General features: G+C 43.4%; 1 protein-coding gene across 7 annotated transcripts in view; it reads right to left on the reverse strand.

Annotated features, from left to right (window-relative positions):
- The window catches only part of Tln2 (talin 2), a 395739-nt gene that overhangs the window by 327360 nt on the left and 56017 nt on the right, over positions 1-12362 (reverse strand). For 6 of the 7 annotated variants that reach the window (XM_048793709.1, XM_048793710.1, XM_048793711.1 and 3 more), the window contains exon 2: positions 2774-2863. The gene's annotated coding sequence lies outside the window, so the exon portion shown is untranslated. Of the gene's footprint in view, positions 1-2773; positions 2864-9872; positions 9992-12362 lie in introns of those variants that run through there. The other variant, XM_048793706.1, reaches the window with a different exon arrangement.

The following is a 12362-nucleotide window of genomic DNA, read 5'->3' on the forward strand; positions in this document are numbered from 1 at the left end:
TAAAAAAAAAAAAAAAAAAAAAAAAAGATCACCTCTCCTTCCACTGTTGAGGAAACTGGCCTAGAGAACACAGGCTACTAGTTATTGGTATCTACATGATAAGGAGGCCCAGGCAAATGCCCAGGGGCTTATAGTTTTCACACTGCAGAAATGGGATTTGACTCAGCTCCCACTAGCTCCAGATTCTTGACTCTGGATGTAAAAGCCATTAACCCTGAGTCTAAAGGGGCTAGAAGGAGGTACAACTAAGATGCAATTCCATCCCATCACTGAATGAACAACCCCGATGTTCCAGATGGGGGCATAGGCATGGGATGAGTAAAGCAGTTTGCAACACAAGAATAATAACATAGCTCCTGTCTGTTATTGCCTACAACATGAGAATTTGAGTCCATACCTTGAACAGAAGCCTGGCTAAGTGGGTCAACTCCATTCTGATTTGGTGAGTGGCTTAGCCCAGCCCTGTACTACGCAGACACATGAAGCCAAAAACCCGAGGAGCCAAATTCAAAACCTAAAAGCCATAAGACACAAACACTGTGTACGTGATACAGAAAAGAAAAAAGAACCCTGAGTAGCACTGTTGTGTTGGAGATAGTCTGATAGGGAAATCTCACAAAGTGACTGGAAAACAGTTTTCAGAACACACTAAATGAACCACTGACCTCTCGCCTCCCACTACCTGGCCCAGCTGTGAGCCATCAAGAACTAACTCATAGCACTGGGTCCTCAGACCACCAGAAACCACCACAGTCCCTTGGAGAGCTGTTCCCCTTGACCTTGGCTGGGACTTGGTGACAGCAGAGCAAGCCAAAATTGAAACTTTTTCTCCTCCCTGTTCATTTCTGTCCCACATCATCCAAGTTCCTCCACCTAACCCAAGAGGCTAAGGTGCTGCAGAGGCAACATTTTAAATTGCCATGCTGGGAATTGATTACTTGGGGATACACTGAGGGTAGATGAGAGAGGAAAGTAACAAATAAGCTGGGTTGCAAACACTCAGCACCCCATCTTACTGTTGACAGTAAAACCATTCATTTCTAGTTACAGTCCAAGCAAGAGCAAGAGGGAAAAAGAGCTCCAGGTGCGGTCAAACAGTCCAAGCTAGATCTTGACTGCCACTCTCTCATGGTGGGACCCCACCCCTGGTTCTCACTTTGAAACAGCACTTGTACCTGACACGTGGGCTTCTGGGAGTGTTAAGTTACAAAAACTTGTAACTTGAGCACTTAGCCCAAAGCCTAGGATACTCTAAGTGCTCTTTAAACTGCTATCAGAACTGTTGACTTGAACTCTTTGTGAAAACTGAACAAGAATTTTGTGTCTACTGGGAGGGCTTGACAATGCCAAGTGACAATAATATACTGTTATCTTGGACTCAAGACTCCCCTCTAGAGCAGTGCCCTCAGTCCCTCCTGCCTTGCTCCACCCGCTGTGGGGTTTCTACGGCCAGTTTGTAGCTTCCAATGTGGTCTCTTAATAACCCACTGTAAGTGCCATTGAGCCCAGCTGCTGTCACAAACAGAAACTCCCTCGCGATTTTCAGAAATGCTGACAGCATGCACACTGTACGGAGGCCCTGTGATTTCACCCCATGAATCTGAGAAGCACAATATTTAAGGGAGGACTGGATGACAAAACCATGATATATAATAATCATGATGAGGAGCAAGCACATGGGGACAGGTGACAGTGATGGGTCCATACTTTTCAGTTGGGCTCATGTGGCTGGATACTGACAGGACCCCTGCCAGGCTTTTGATGGCTTTGTACACTTACATACCCCCTCAAGCAGTTTGCATAGAGTTACTTTCAAGGACATTTTCCCATTAAGAACTTTAGTAAGTCTCTAAACCAGCAAAATCAGTATTATGTTAGAAATGTAGAATTCAATTGAAATGTAGATTTGATGGCCCCATCAAGACCTCCTGCATGAGGATCTGCATTTTAACAAGATGCCAGGTGACACTGCTTCACAGTATTTAGAACATAACATCCATCCAGATAGAGCTCTGAGAGTAGACTTAGGTTTTTATTTGATCTATTCTTTCCTCTTGGATCAAGTTCATCAACAGCAAGTAGACTGTGTCTTTCTTGGATGCTGGAACATAGTAAATACTCAATAAATATTTGTCAAATGAATGAATGGGTGACTGGGCAGTCTACCAACTGACGGAAGAGACCTATCCCGCTGTAAGTGCAAAGAAAGACAGGAGCAAGGATCTGAAGAAGGGAGGAAGGGAGAGAGGAGGAAAGAGAAAGAGAATCCCTGGGGTGGGGAAAGGTAGTCACTACAGATAAGACCTCTTTAAGAGGGGTGAAAATAGAATGAGACATGATGGATGAGAAACTTTTGTGTCAGGGAAGAAGCTGCAGGAGGGAATGGCACCTGCATCTGACACCAGTATTTTCTGGCAAGAAACATTCCAGGAAGAGGATTGGCCAGTAAGAAAGGCCTGTGTGGCCAGCATGCTGTCAGATGACAAGAAAGAGACTCAGGGCTTGTATGTTTGGCTCTGGTGGTAGAACAAAGAAGCTCCAAGGAAGCAGATTCAGAAGGCCCCACAAGGATGAGGACTGTGGGAGGAACAGAAAAGCCCCATCTAGAGTCAAAGCCACCATCTCACAGGCTCTCAGAGCTGAGCGTGTCAGGGGCTGGCTCTAGAGGGAAGGAGTCCCTCAGCCATATCTGCTGGACTCTCACCACTGGCCACAACTTCTGCAACCATAAGATTCCAAAGGTCTGCAAAGCAGACACATGGAGATTACTCACAGTTTTTAACACGTTGACACAGGAACTTGTGGGCAGCCAAGCATTAGAGGGGCCAGTAGTCCAGTCCAGATGTTACCCTGCAGCAGCGCACTGACAGAGAAAACACAAATGACACATGTCAGTGCAGGAGGCCACATTAACAGATGAGCAACATTCTCACAACACTTGATACTTCTGATGGGTTCAGATGATAAAGAGGGTAGAAAAGGGAAATATCACACAGGGTTGATGGTGTCAGGGCCCCGTGTAGCCACAGAGCTGGCAAACCTTTTGTCTTCAGTTTGGGAAGACACACCTTCCTTCAGCTGCAAATCCAGAGCAGCTGCCTCTGCACATCCCCCAGCATGGCGCCCAGACTTATGGCTGGAGAGGGCCCTGGAGATCAGCAGGCCTGAGGCCGTCAGTTCACAGATGAGGAAAGCCAAGTCTCAGAAAGCAGACAGGCCTTACCCAAAACCATAGGCAAATAATGGCAAGACCAGGACTAGAATCACAGAACCAACCCTATAAAGCATAAGTTATCCCTGTAAATTACCTTCCTAATAAAACTCAGCTTCTAAACAAATGTTATTCTTATTCTGTCTGTTAACTGAGGAGGAGACAAAGCAGCCTGCAGTTCCAAATCTTAACTGTTCCTCTAGTTCTCTCTCCTTAATCCCAGAAGACTTGCACCAGCCAAACCGAAACTCCTGGTTTTCTTCAAAAACAAAGCTCAAGAAAAACAGAATAGTTCACGTTTGCACAGAGGAAGATAGCCTAAAGAATTTAGGGGGAAACCTAAAGACAATAAGACTGAGTTTTTGAGATGTACTGAACACAGAACTAAATGGAAAGCTCCTTTTCCATAATACCAGGTTTGCAAACCCAAGAGATCCTTCTCAGGAAATTCTTAGGGACCAGAGACATTAATACATTTTAAAGGCTGGAAGACTCAGACTTTTGCCAATGCTTCCTTTTGTTGGAATGAAATGGATGATCAAATGCTCGTTCTCTAGGAAATGAGACTTCTGTTTATGATTTTTATTAAGTCTTTATCTAATTTTATATTTAAACATAATCATCTAAATAGTTTTCTCTTCCCCCTGGATTCTAGTTCCAGCTGGCCTCAACAAATCAATGCAATCTTGGGCAGATCATGCTTAACCTTGTGGACCTCCAGCCATTCATCCGTAAGATAAGCATGGATGGGACAGACCTCAGGTGTCCTTTGGCTGGAAAATCCTACATTCCCTCACACTTTTGGAACAAAACTGAAAATACTTCACATTAAGTCATCTTATACAAAGTGTAATTACTTGCCTACTTTGTAGAAAAGAAATCTCAGTCCTTATAAATTTAACTTACCATATCTCTTAGGCAATAACTGCTAATTTGGTGTAACAGTTGTATTTTCTTACTAGAGAGTTAGCTTCAAAGGTGACAAATCTGCCCCCAACCTTACTAAATAGGTATTTGAATTTCCTCAATGGTCCAATATTATAAGGCAAAATTTAAGGTTTCTTTTGCATAAAGCAAAATTTAGGCAGTGAGATCATTTGTTTTGAAACTACAGCAACCATACCATATTTTTCTTTACATGTTAGCATTCTAGTTACTCTGGGTCAAGAAAAGATATAGATTTCAGAGAAAATCTTCCACAGCATGGTCAAGGCTTCCACACTGGAATACCTCAGCATAGCTTACTTACCACTGTTTCCCTTCAACAAATTAGGCAATCTTCAATAGGACACAGGAAACCAAACAAATGCCAAGAATTCTTTGATAGTCCCAGGATCCATTTTTTAAAAAACATAAAACTCTACCACAATTACCACATCGTTTTCCTTATACCTCAGATTAAGGACCTTTGCTATATTAACACATTATAAGAATCCTATTATAATTCTCAACTTCCTATAGCCGCTCTGCATATGGAACTGGGAATGGCAACCCCTTTTGTAAAGTAATATTAAAGAGTAGAGAGTAGGGAGGAGGCTGGTTTCTTGCAGGATGAATGGTGGAGAGTCTGGCCCTTCTGGCGGTGGCAACATGGCTCAGCACAGCTGGAATCCTTACTCCTCTGGACCTGTCAAGAGCTTCAATAGCTTTCTTAGAAAGCTAGGGTGGGGCTTTGTACTCCATTTTGCAAAACTAAAATAATGATAAACAAATGCACATGTTATTTAGGAATATATACATAGTGTTATCTCTGAGAAGGGGGGAAGTACTTCTAAGCTGTGCACTCCATAGATGTTCATTTTTATTTATTTTTTTATAACTACCTTCCCCAGCCCTCCTTGAAACAGGATTGTGTTGCCCAGGCTGGCCTTGAACTCCTGGGCTCAAGAGATGCTCCTGTCTCAATCTCCCAAGTGCTGGGACTATAGGTATGGACCACAACACCCAGTTTTAAACTCTACCTATACATTTATATCCTTTTCTATTGGTATTTTTTAATAAAGAATTCTTTTAAAGATGTATGTCAGTGACAATGACCCCAAGAGTTATAGCCTAAGTTATTCTCTGCTCCAGTTTAAGACACCAATAAAACTGAAATGAGCCCAGTGTTTGTCAAGGGGTGGGGCCTGACAAGGAACAGTCAGAAATTCTGGCTCCAGGAACATCTTCTATAAATACATTTTCTTTTTTTTTTTTTAAAGTCCACGCCCTAGGACAGTCCTACATTCTGGGCTAATGCCATGCTGACCTCTGATGCTGCCTGCCAGTCTGGGAAAAGCCAGTGTTGGATTTCTGCAGACATGATGGTCTCTCCACTGACACACTCCACAGGCTTATTTCCTGTGGCACATTCTGTTACCAGGAAACTGTCTCCTTATGTTGTCCTCAGCAGCTGAGAACGGAGCAAAGAGTCAGACACTGCAGAGTTGGGAGGAACATTGGGCCACCTCCTTCCCAGGCTGGATGCAGAGGTCTGAGTTCCTTACATGGTCTCCTTTGGTTCACCATTTTATCTTTGTCATGAGAATTCTGCTTAATTGATGGTCAAGTCATCCAGTGACCAGAAAAGTAGGTAAAGGGTATCTATCTCAAGTCCCAGCCCTTCCCGTACTCACCAACATTATCATGACCAAATAGAAAATATGTTCTTCTCCTAATAATATGAACAAGAATAAGTTGTCCCAAAAGACTTTCTTGTAATTTTACTAGTAGACAAATCTGTCATTTTTGTTTTTTAAAGTTGCTGTATTAGTTTATGTTTCTATAACAGAATGTCTGAGAATAGGTAATTTAAAAAGAAATTTCTTATGGTTCTAGAGCCTGGGAAGTCCAAGAATAAGGGGCCACATCTGGATGGTCTTCATTCTGTGCCATTCCATGGCAGAAAGTAGATGGGCAACAGAAGGCAAAAGAGCAACAGGGGTGTCAAACTCACCTCGGTAACAAAACCCACTCAAGATAACTAACAACTCCCTTGACAATGACATTCATCCACGTATAAAGACAGAATCCTCATGGTTTAATCACTATCATTGCACTGGGGATTTCCAACATATGGATTTGGGGGGTACACATTCAAACCATAGCAATCACAATAGCCAAAAATTGGCATCATGATACCCAATCACATTTTAACCCCTTCCGGACTGCTTTCACATCATATCTATTCAGGGTAAAGCACAATAGTCTATGCCTAAAGAAGGAAATAATTTCAGTCCCCTATTTCTTACTAAGAATCTTTCTACTTCTCTCCTAGCTAAAGTTTGCTGCTTAAAGAAGAAAAAGCAAAATTCAGATTACAGACCCCATTCTTCAATGTATCACCTTCCTCAAAAGTAAAACATCCCACTGGATTCTGCCAACTTTCCTGAGTGGGAAATGGACATGGCCTATGCGCGCGCGCGCGCGTGTGAGTGTGTGTGTGTGTGCAAGCATACATGCTTAGACTTAGACATACACACACACACACACACACACACACACACACAGTCGCAGGCCCAAAATTCTTGATCTACTCAAAACAATAGCTTTACAGGGAAACCATTTGCTAAGAGCTCAGGAAAAGTAAAAGCCTGCCAATTTCAGCAGGACAAAGGATTCAGAAACTAACAGGGGAACAAAATGATCTCACACGCCTTTCCCACTGAGCCTATGCATGAGTGGGATCCTTCTCAAATTCAGAATGCTCCCTCTCAGACACAGTCACTGTTTCCACCCTAGGGGACCCAGGCAGGAGGATGGCTAAGCCAGGAAACAGATTCCAGGGGGTAGCTCTTTGATGTTTGACCCAAAAGAATCCAACAACCTGGGCTCCTTAGCCAAAGGGGGGCTGAAACTCTCAATGAGGAGTGAGACCCTGGCCTACCACAGGCATTAGTCACTACTTCCAGCAACTAGTTCCTTTCAATCAAGGGCCTGGGCCAGGACTGAAAGGGAACTCTGTGATAACAGCCCTGCATCTCTGAGGCCCAAGACTGTGCTAAAACTTAGCTCCCAGTGACTCACTCTAGTGGATCCATGACAAGTCTCAGAACAGGAGCAGGAAAAGGCCACATGCTCCAGGTCTCATGTTGCCCCTGCATTATCACACCAGCAGCCCCAACACTGCTGGAGCAGACACGGGGCCAATAGGAATGGCATGCAACCTATGGGTAGTTGTGGGATGTGTGGGCAAGCTTAAGTACGTGGCCCTGCTCTGCCTCCTTATTAGATACAGAAGTGCCAGACACTGTGCTGAGCACTCAAAGAGGAAGGAGGAGGTACTCCAAGGCATAAAGACTTTGTTGACACCTCTTCATGTTCAGTAGGAGCTGTACTCTTTCATCCTTAGAAAGAGGCTATATCAGGACAACAGTGCTCTTAAATTATTATTTCATTAGTTCCAATAGACCTTCCATAAAAAGAACTTCGGAGCATTATTGATTTATTCTATAGGCAACACATGAAGAATCCCTTGAATAATTCCAACAATAAAATAGCCTCAGTCCTGCCTAAGACTTCAGGGGCAGGAGGAAACCCCAAATTTCTGCCTTCCTGGAAGGCCAGGCTCAAAAGCAGCTTTGGTTATCAAGTGAAGACACTGTTTTTGAGACAGGCTGTTCAGCTCATCTCCTCTTCCTCCCTCAGCTACACTACATCCCTTGCCTGGCTCCCCAGAAGTCTCCAATGTCTGTTTTTTTGTTTGTTTGTTTGTTTGGTTTTGGTACTGGGGATTGAACCCAAGGACAATTAACCACTGAGCCCACATACCCAGCCTTTTTTTTTTTTTTTTTTTTTTTTTNGCCTCAGAGATGCAGGGCTGTTATCACAGAGTTCCCTTTCAGTCCTGGCCCAGGCCCTTGATTGAAAGGAACTAGTTGCTGGAAGTAGTGACTAATGCCTGTGGTAGGCCAGGGTCTCACCAAGTTGCTTAGGGTCTTGTTAAATTGCTTGTTAAATGGCTTTGAACTCGAGATCTTCCTGCCTCAGCCTCCCAAGCTGCTGAGATTATAGGCGTGTGCCACTACACCCATCTTCCTATGCTCTTCATGTGGCACCAGGTCCTCTGTTCTGCTTCTCTCAAGCAGGAGCTCCTTGGGGACAGGGACTGCCCTTCCCTCCAGCACTGGTAGCTCCTGCATAGGGCCTGGTGCCCAGGAGATTGGTCACAAGGAAAGGTAAGAGATAGGGAAAAGCCCAGAGCATATGGCAGGTGACTAGGGTGAGCAGTAATAGTTTGAGGAGAAGGAAGGGTGTTATTGGACCTTCTCCCCCAGGGAGTCCAGCGTAATTCAGTGATTTTTCAAGCTAAGTTGAAAATCGAGGACTGTGACCAAAATACAAGAAAAAAACAAAAAAAAAAAAAACTCAACCATTGTCACAAAGGCCCAGCACACAGGAGCAGCTGGGCTCCCCATCAGCCAGACAGCAGCAGGATGGCAGGGAATCAGACTGGAAAGTGCTTCTCTTCTCTCTGTGTCTTCTGGCCCTGTTTGCCATACTGCTTTTGCTAGTTCCTCTATTCCTTCTGCCCTGTGCTTGATATTTTCCTCTGCATTCAGGATAAAGTTGGAATTTTGTACCTTGGGATCTGAGGTCCTTCGTACATAAGATTCTCACCTGGTTTCCCAATTTATCCCCTATTCCCACCTTTCTCATAGGCACACACCACTGACTAATTCCAAGAAGGTGTCTGGGGCTCTGCCCCCCCCCCACCAATGTGCCTTCATCACACCCACATTTGGGTCTGTGCCCAAGTTATTCCTTCCAGGAAAGCTCCTCCACACACCATCTTTCTCAAATAAAATATTCCTTCCCCCCAAATCCAGCACATCCCCCTAGCCTGGGATGACCCCTAGGATTCCCCAATCTTTGTCCCACTGGGAAAAACCTCACACTAGTCGGTTCTCTTCTGTGTGTCTTTCCCATTCATCAAAATGTGCTCCTGGCAGATAGGGGTGCCCCTTACCACCTGAACTCTTATATCCAACACAGCTTCCAACATAAACATTAGCAGACGTTGAGAACTCAAGGATCTACACACTACCTATGTCTTAGCTTTCAGGGGTGCCCTCAGAGTGCCAATTCCAGAATTAAGCCAGCACCCACGCAGCCTGAACCAAAGAAAGTAGCTTTGCCTTGCACACTGTACCAACACGAAATTCTCTACTACTTTAGTCCAGGCTCTATTTCCCAATGGCTGACAGCAAATTCCAGTGATCCTCTAGGGCCAGTTTAAAAAATTAGGAACTTAAAAATGAATGGGGCACACTTTTCTTAAAGAACAGATTCTGAGCAAGTAGCATGTAGAAAGAACTGAATTTATATATCTGCCTAAAAGCTATATATTTCTTTTGAGACAGATGATCTCACACGCTTTCTCTTCTGATTCACTGTGTTATACGGTCTAGCATCTTGCAGTTCTCTAGGTCATAAAATTCATTTGCTTCTGAGCAGATAGGAATGGCAATGTTCTTAACACTCAGATGAGAAGTTTGCTTCCATGCTCCAAATAAAATAAGGAAACAATATTTGACCCCAGTCAGGAAGCCTCTGGAATCTTTTTCCGCATCACACAAATGTTTCTTATTCAGTCCAAGCTGTTTCAATTACATGCCACGAAGAGACAAAGACAAAGCCCACTACCACCTACTCCTGCTTTCATGGAAACATTATAAATTACCTCTTACGTCACACAGTTGAGACTCCCCACATAAAATGATTGTTGACAAATGGTCGGATAGCGTTTTCAGGACCACTTCTTTTTTCGTAGGTGTTCTTTTGCTCATCTGCCAGGTCCTGGCCTTCTTTCTCTTGAGAAAACAGACAGCATAGTCCTATCTAAAGCCTCTGACATTAGCTTCTACAGAATCATCAAGAACATCAACATCAAAAGACAACTTCTTCATAACAAGAAATAATTTCAGAAGCAAATACCAACTGGACATAGCCTCTTAACGTCCTAACATTCCCTTGCTAAATAAATCCCAGGTACAAGGGGGATGTCAGAAGTTTTAACTTTCACACTGATTCCCTTGTCAGTATTCTGTTAAAGCCATTTCAAAGAAATTTTAATCAGCATGCTACCTCCTCTGGCATAATTCCCATTACACCAAAACCAGATCTGTTCTCTTTCTGGTTCAGGAATAACACTTCAGAATAATAACAAAAGCTTTTTGGTTAACACCAAAGGAAAGGAAAACTTCAAGTTCCTGGATTTCTAAAGTCTAGACAACCTTTATTGTTATTGTCCATTCTTCCAGAGACCCTTTCTGGTGATGGGCATGAAAAGTTACTCAATACTCTACACCAAAGATGTATCTTTTCTTTTCCAACAAGAAATTCTAGATGCAAAAAGACTCTGAGGATCTTACAGGCCAGGGGTTCTTACTCTCTCCAGTCAGAATTCCACTAAGGACAGAGGTTAGTGGGAAGCCATACACAGAAAGCATGGGCTTTCTTTCACTTCATTTATGGAATTCTATATTCTAGCTAAAGTTTAAGTCATGCAAAATGTGCACTTCTTCAATATTTGCATGGTTACTTTCATATAAAAATACGTTTTGATCTTCCATATTCCCTGAGTAAAATTAAGGCTCCAATGAGATGTCTTAGGCTTATCTTGGTTTCATAAATCCAGGATCACCACTCAGAACTTCACTCCTGCCCAGGAAGGAGACAGAAGCAGCAATTTGCCACTGCCCTTGCTCCTCCAGAGAAGGAAACTACTGCCCAGATATATTTGGTGACTTAACCAATACACTTAGAGGCAGGCCCAGCTACAGAACTCAGGTCTCCAGCCTATGCTGGGGCAGGGAAAGAGTCTTTGCCACTTTGCAAACATATGTTCACAACCACCCAAAGCAATTTCTTAACTTACAAGGCCCAAGGTCAACTTTAAACTCTGCCCATACATCTGCTACAAACTGAGGTAGGCTTGCATTGGGGAGTATCTTTCCAAGCTTGACCAAGATTTATAAAATGGAGATCTCATTCTTCATTGGGTTTCACGCTGTTTAAAACTCCTTAGCTTTAGGAGTTTTTTGCTTATTTTGTTTGTTTACACTTATCCCCCATCTACCATGTAATTTGTCCTCATTTTTACCCATTGGCAGAAATTAAAAGTACGAGCTGCTTAGTGGAGTCAAACCAATAGAGACTGCTTGGTCTGGACATAACTACCTGAACTTCCTGAGCCCTCCTTCATTGTTACTAGACAGAGAAGTTGTCCATTTCAGAAGCTTTGCAGCCATTGAACTGGGTCCAACCACTAATTCTCAAGCCTCCCAGTATGGAATGCCTCCAGGTCTGGAGCCAATGTCTCTCACGGGGGGCATTCCCCACCAGGTCTCTCAAAGCCCTATTACATTTGCATTGGAGAAAGGAGCATTGCTGAAAGCATTTCTCCACATCACCAACCATCAAGAGAGACCCTGGTGACCTCATAATCCACAGAAATAAAAAGCCAAGAGCTCCTGGGCTCCAGGACCCCCTTCCAACTCCAAAACCCTGTGATTCAGTTTAGTCAACAAACTGGGGACAAATTTGGAAATTTTGTTTTGAATTCTATGTTCTGCTTGGAAAGAATACTTAAGTCAAAAAGAAAAACAAAATGACTTTACAATCAAAAGAGAAAATAGCATGGTTGCAAGTACATTCGATGTATGGATGAAGATTTTGCATTTCATAATGATTGGCAACCATAAATCACCCACTGCCCTAACTTTCAAGGTAGACCCAGTATAAAGTCATTATTTTGTGGATAGAGAAACATGTTATATCCTTTACTACCTTGCCATCTCCCCAACCTTCTCCATTGGTGCTGGCTATATCCATAACACTGGAGAAGGGGGGCTTTCACTAAGAGGCTGAACCCCTCCACACATGACCTGATAGTCTCTAGAACCACAGGAGACAACAGTTGTTTACAAGTAGGAGTCTCACTTTCAGGAAAAGGAATGTAATGTGCTCACCTGCTTTGCAATCATGCACTGAAATCCCTCTTTGAAAGAGTCACAGACAATGAACCACTCATGCCAGCCATGCTGCACAGGAGCCCCCTCATGTCCATCATGCATGAAGCCAAGGATTCTCCAGGTGGCAAGTAGCTAGGATAAAGGGAAAGGAAACTCCCAGAAAAGAGTGGAAACTGGAAAAACCTACTAAGGCTAAA

The sequence above is a fragment of the Marmota marmota genome, unplaced genomic scaffold (assembly GCF_001458135.2).
Source record: "Marmota marmota marmota unplaced genomic scaffold, marMar, whole genome shotgun sequence".
NCBI classification, from domain to species: domain Eukaryota; kingdom Metazoa; phylum Chordata; class Mammalia; order Rodentia; family Sciuridae; genus Marmota; species Marmota marmota.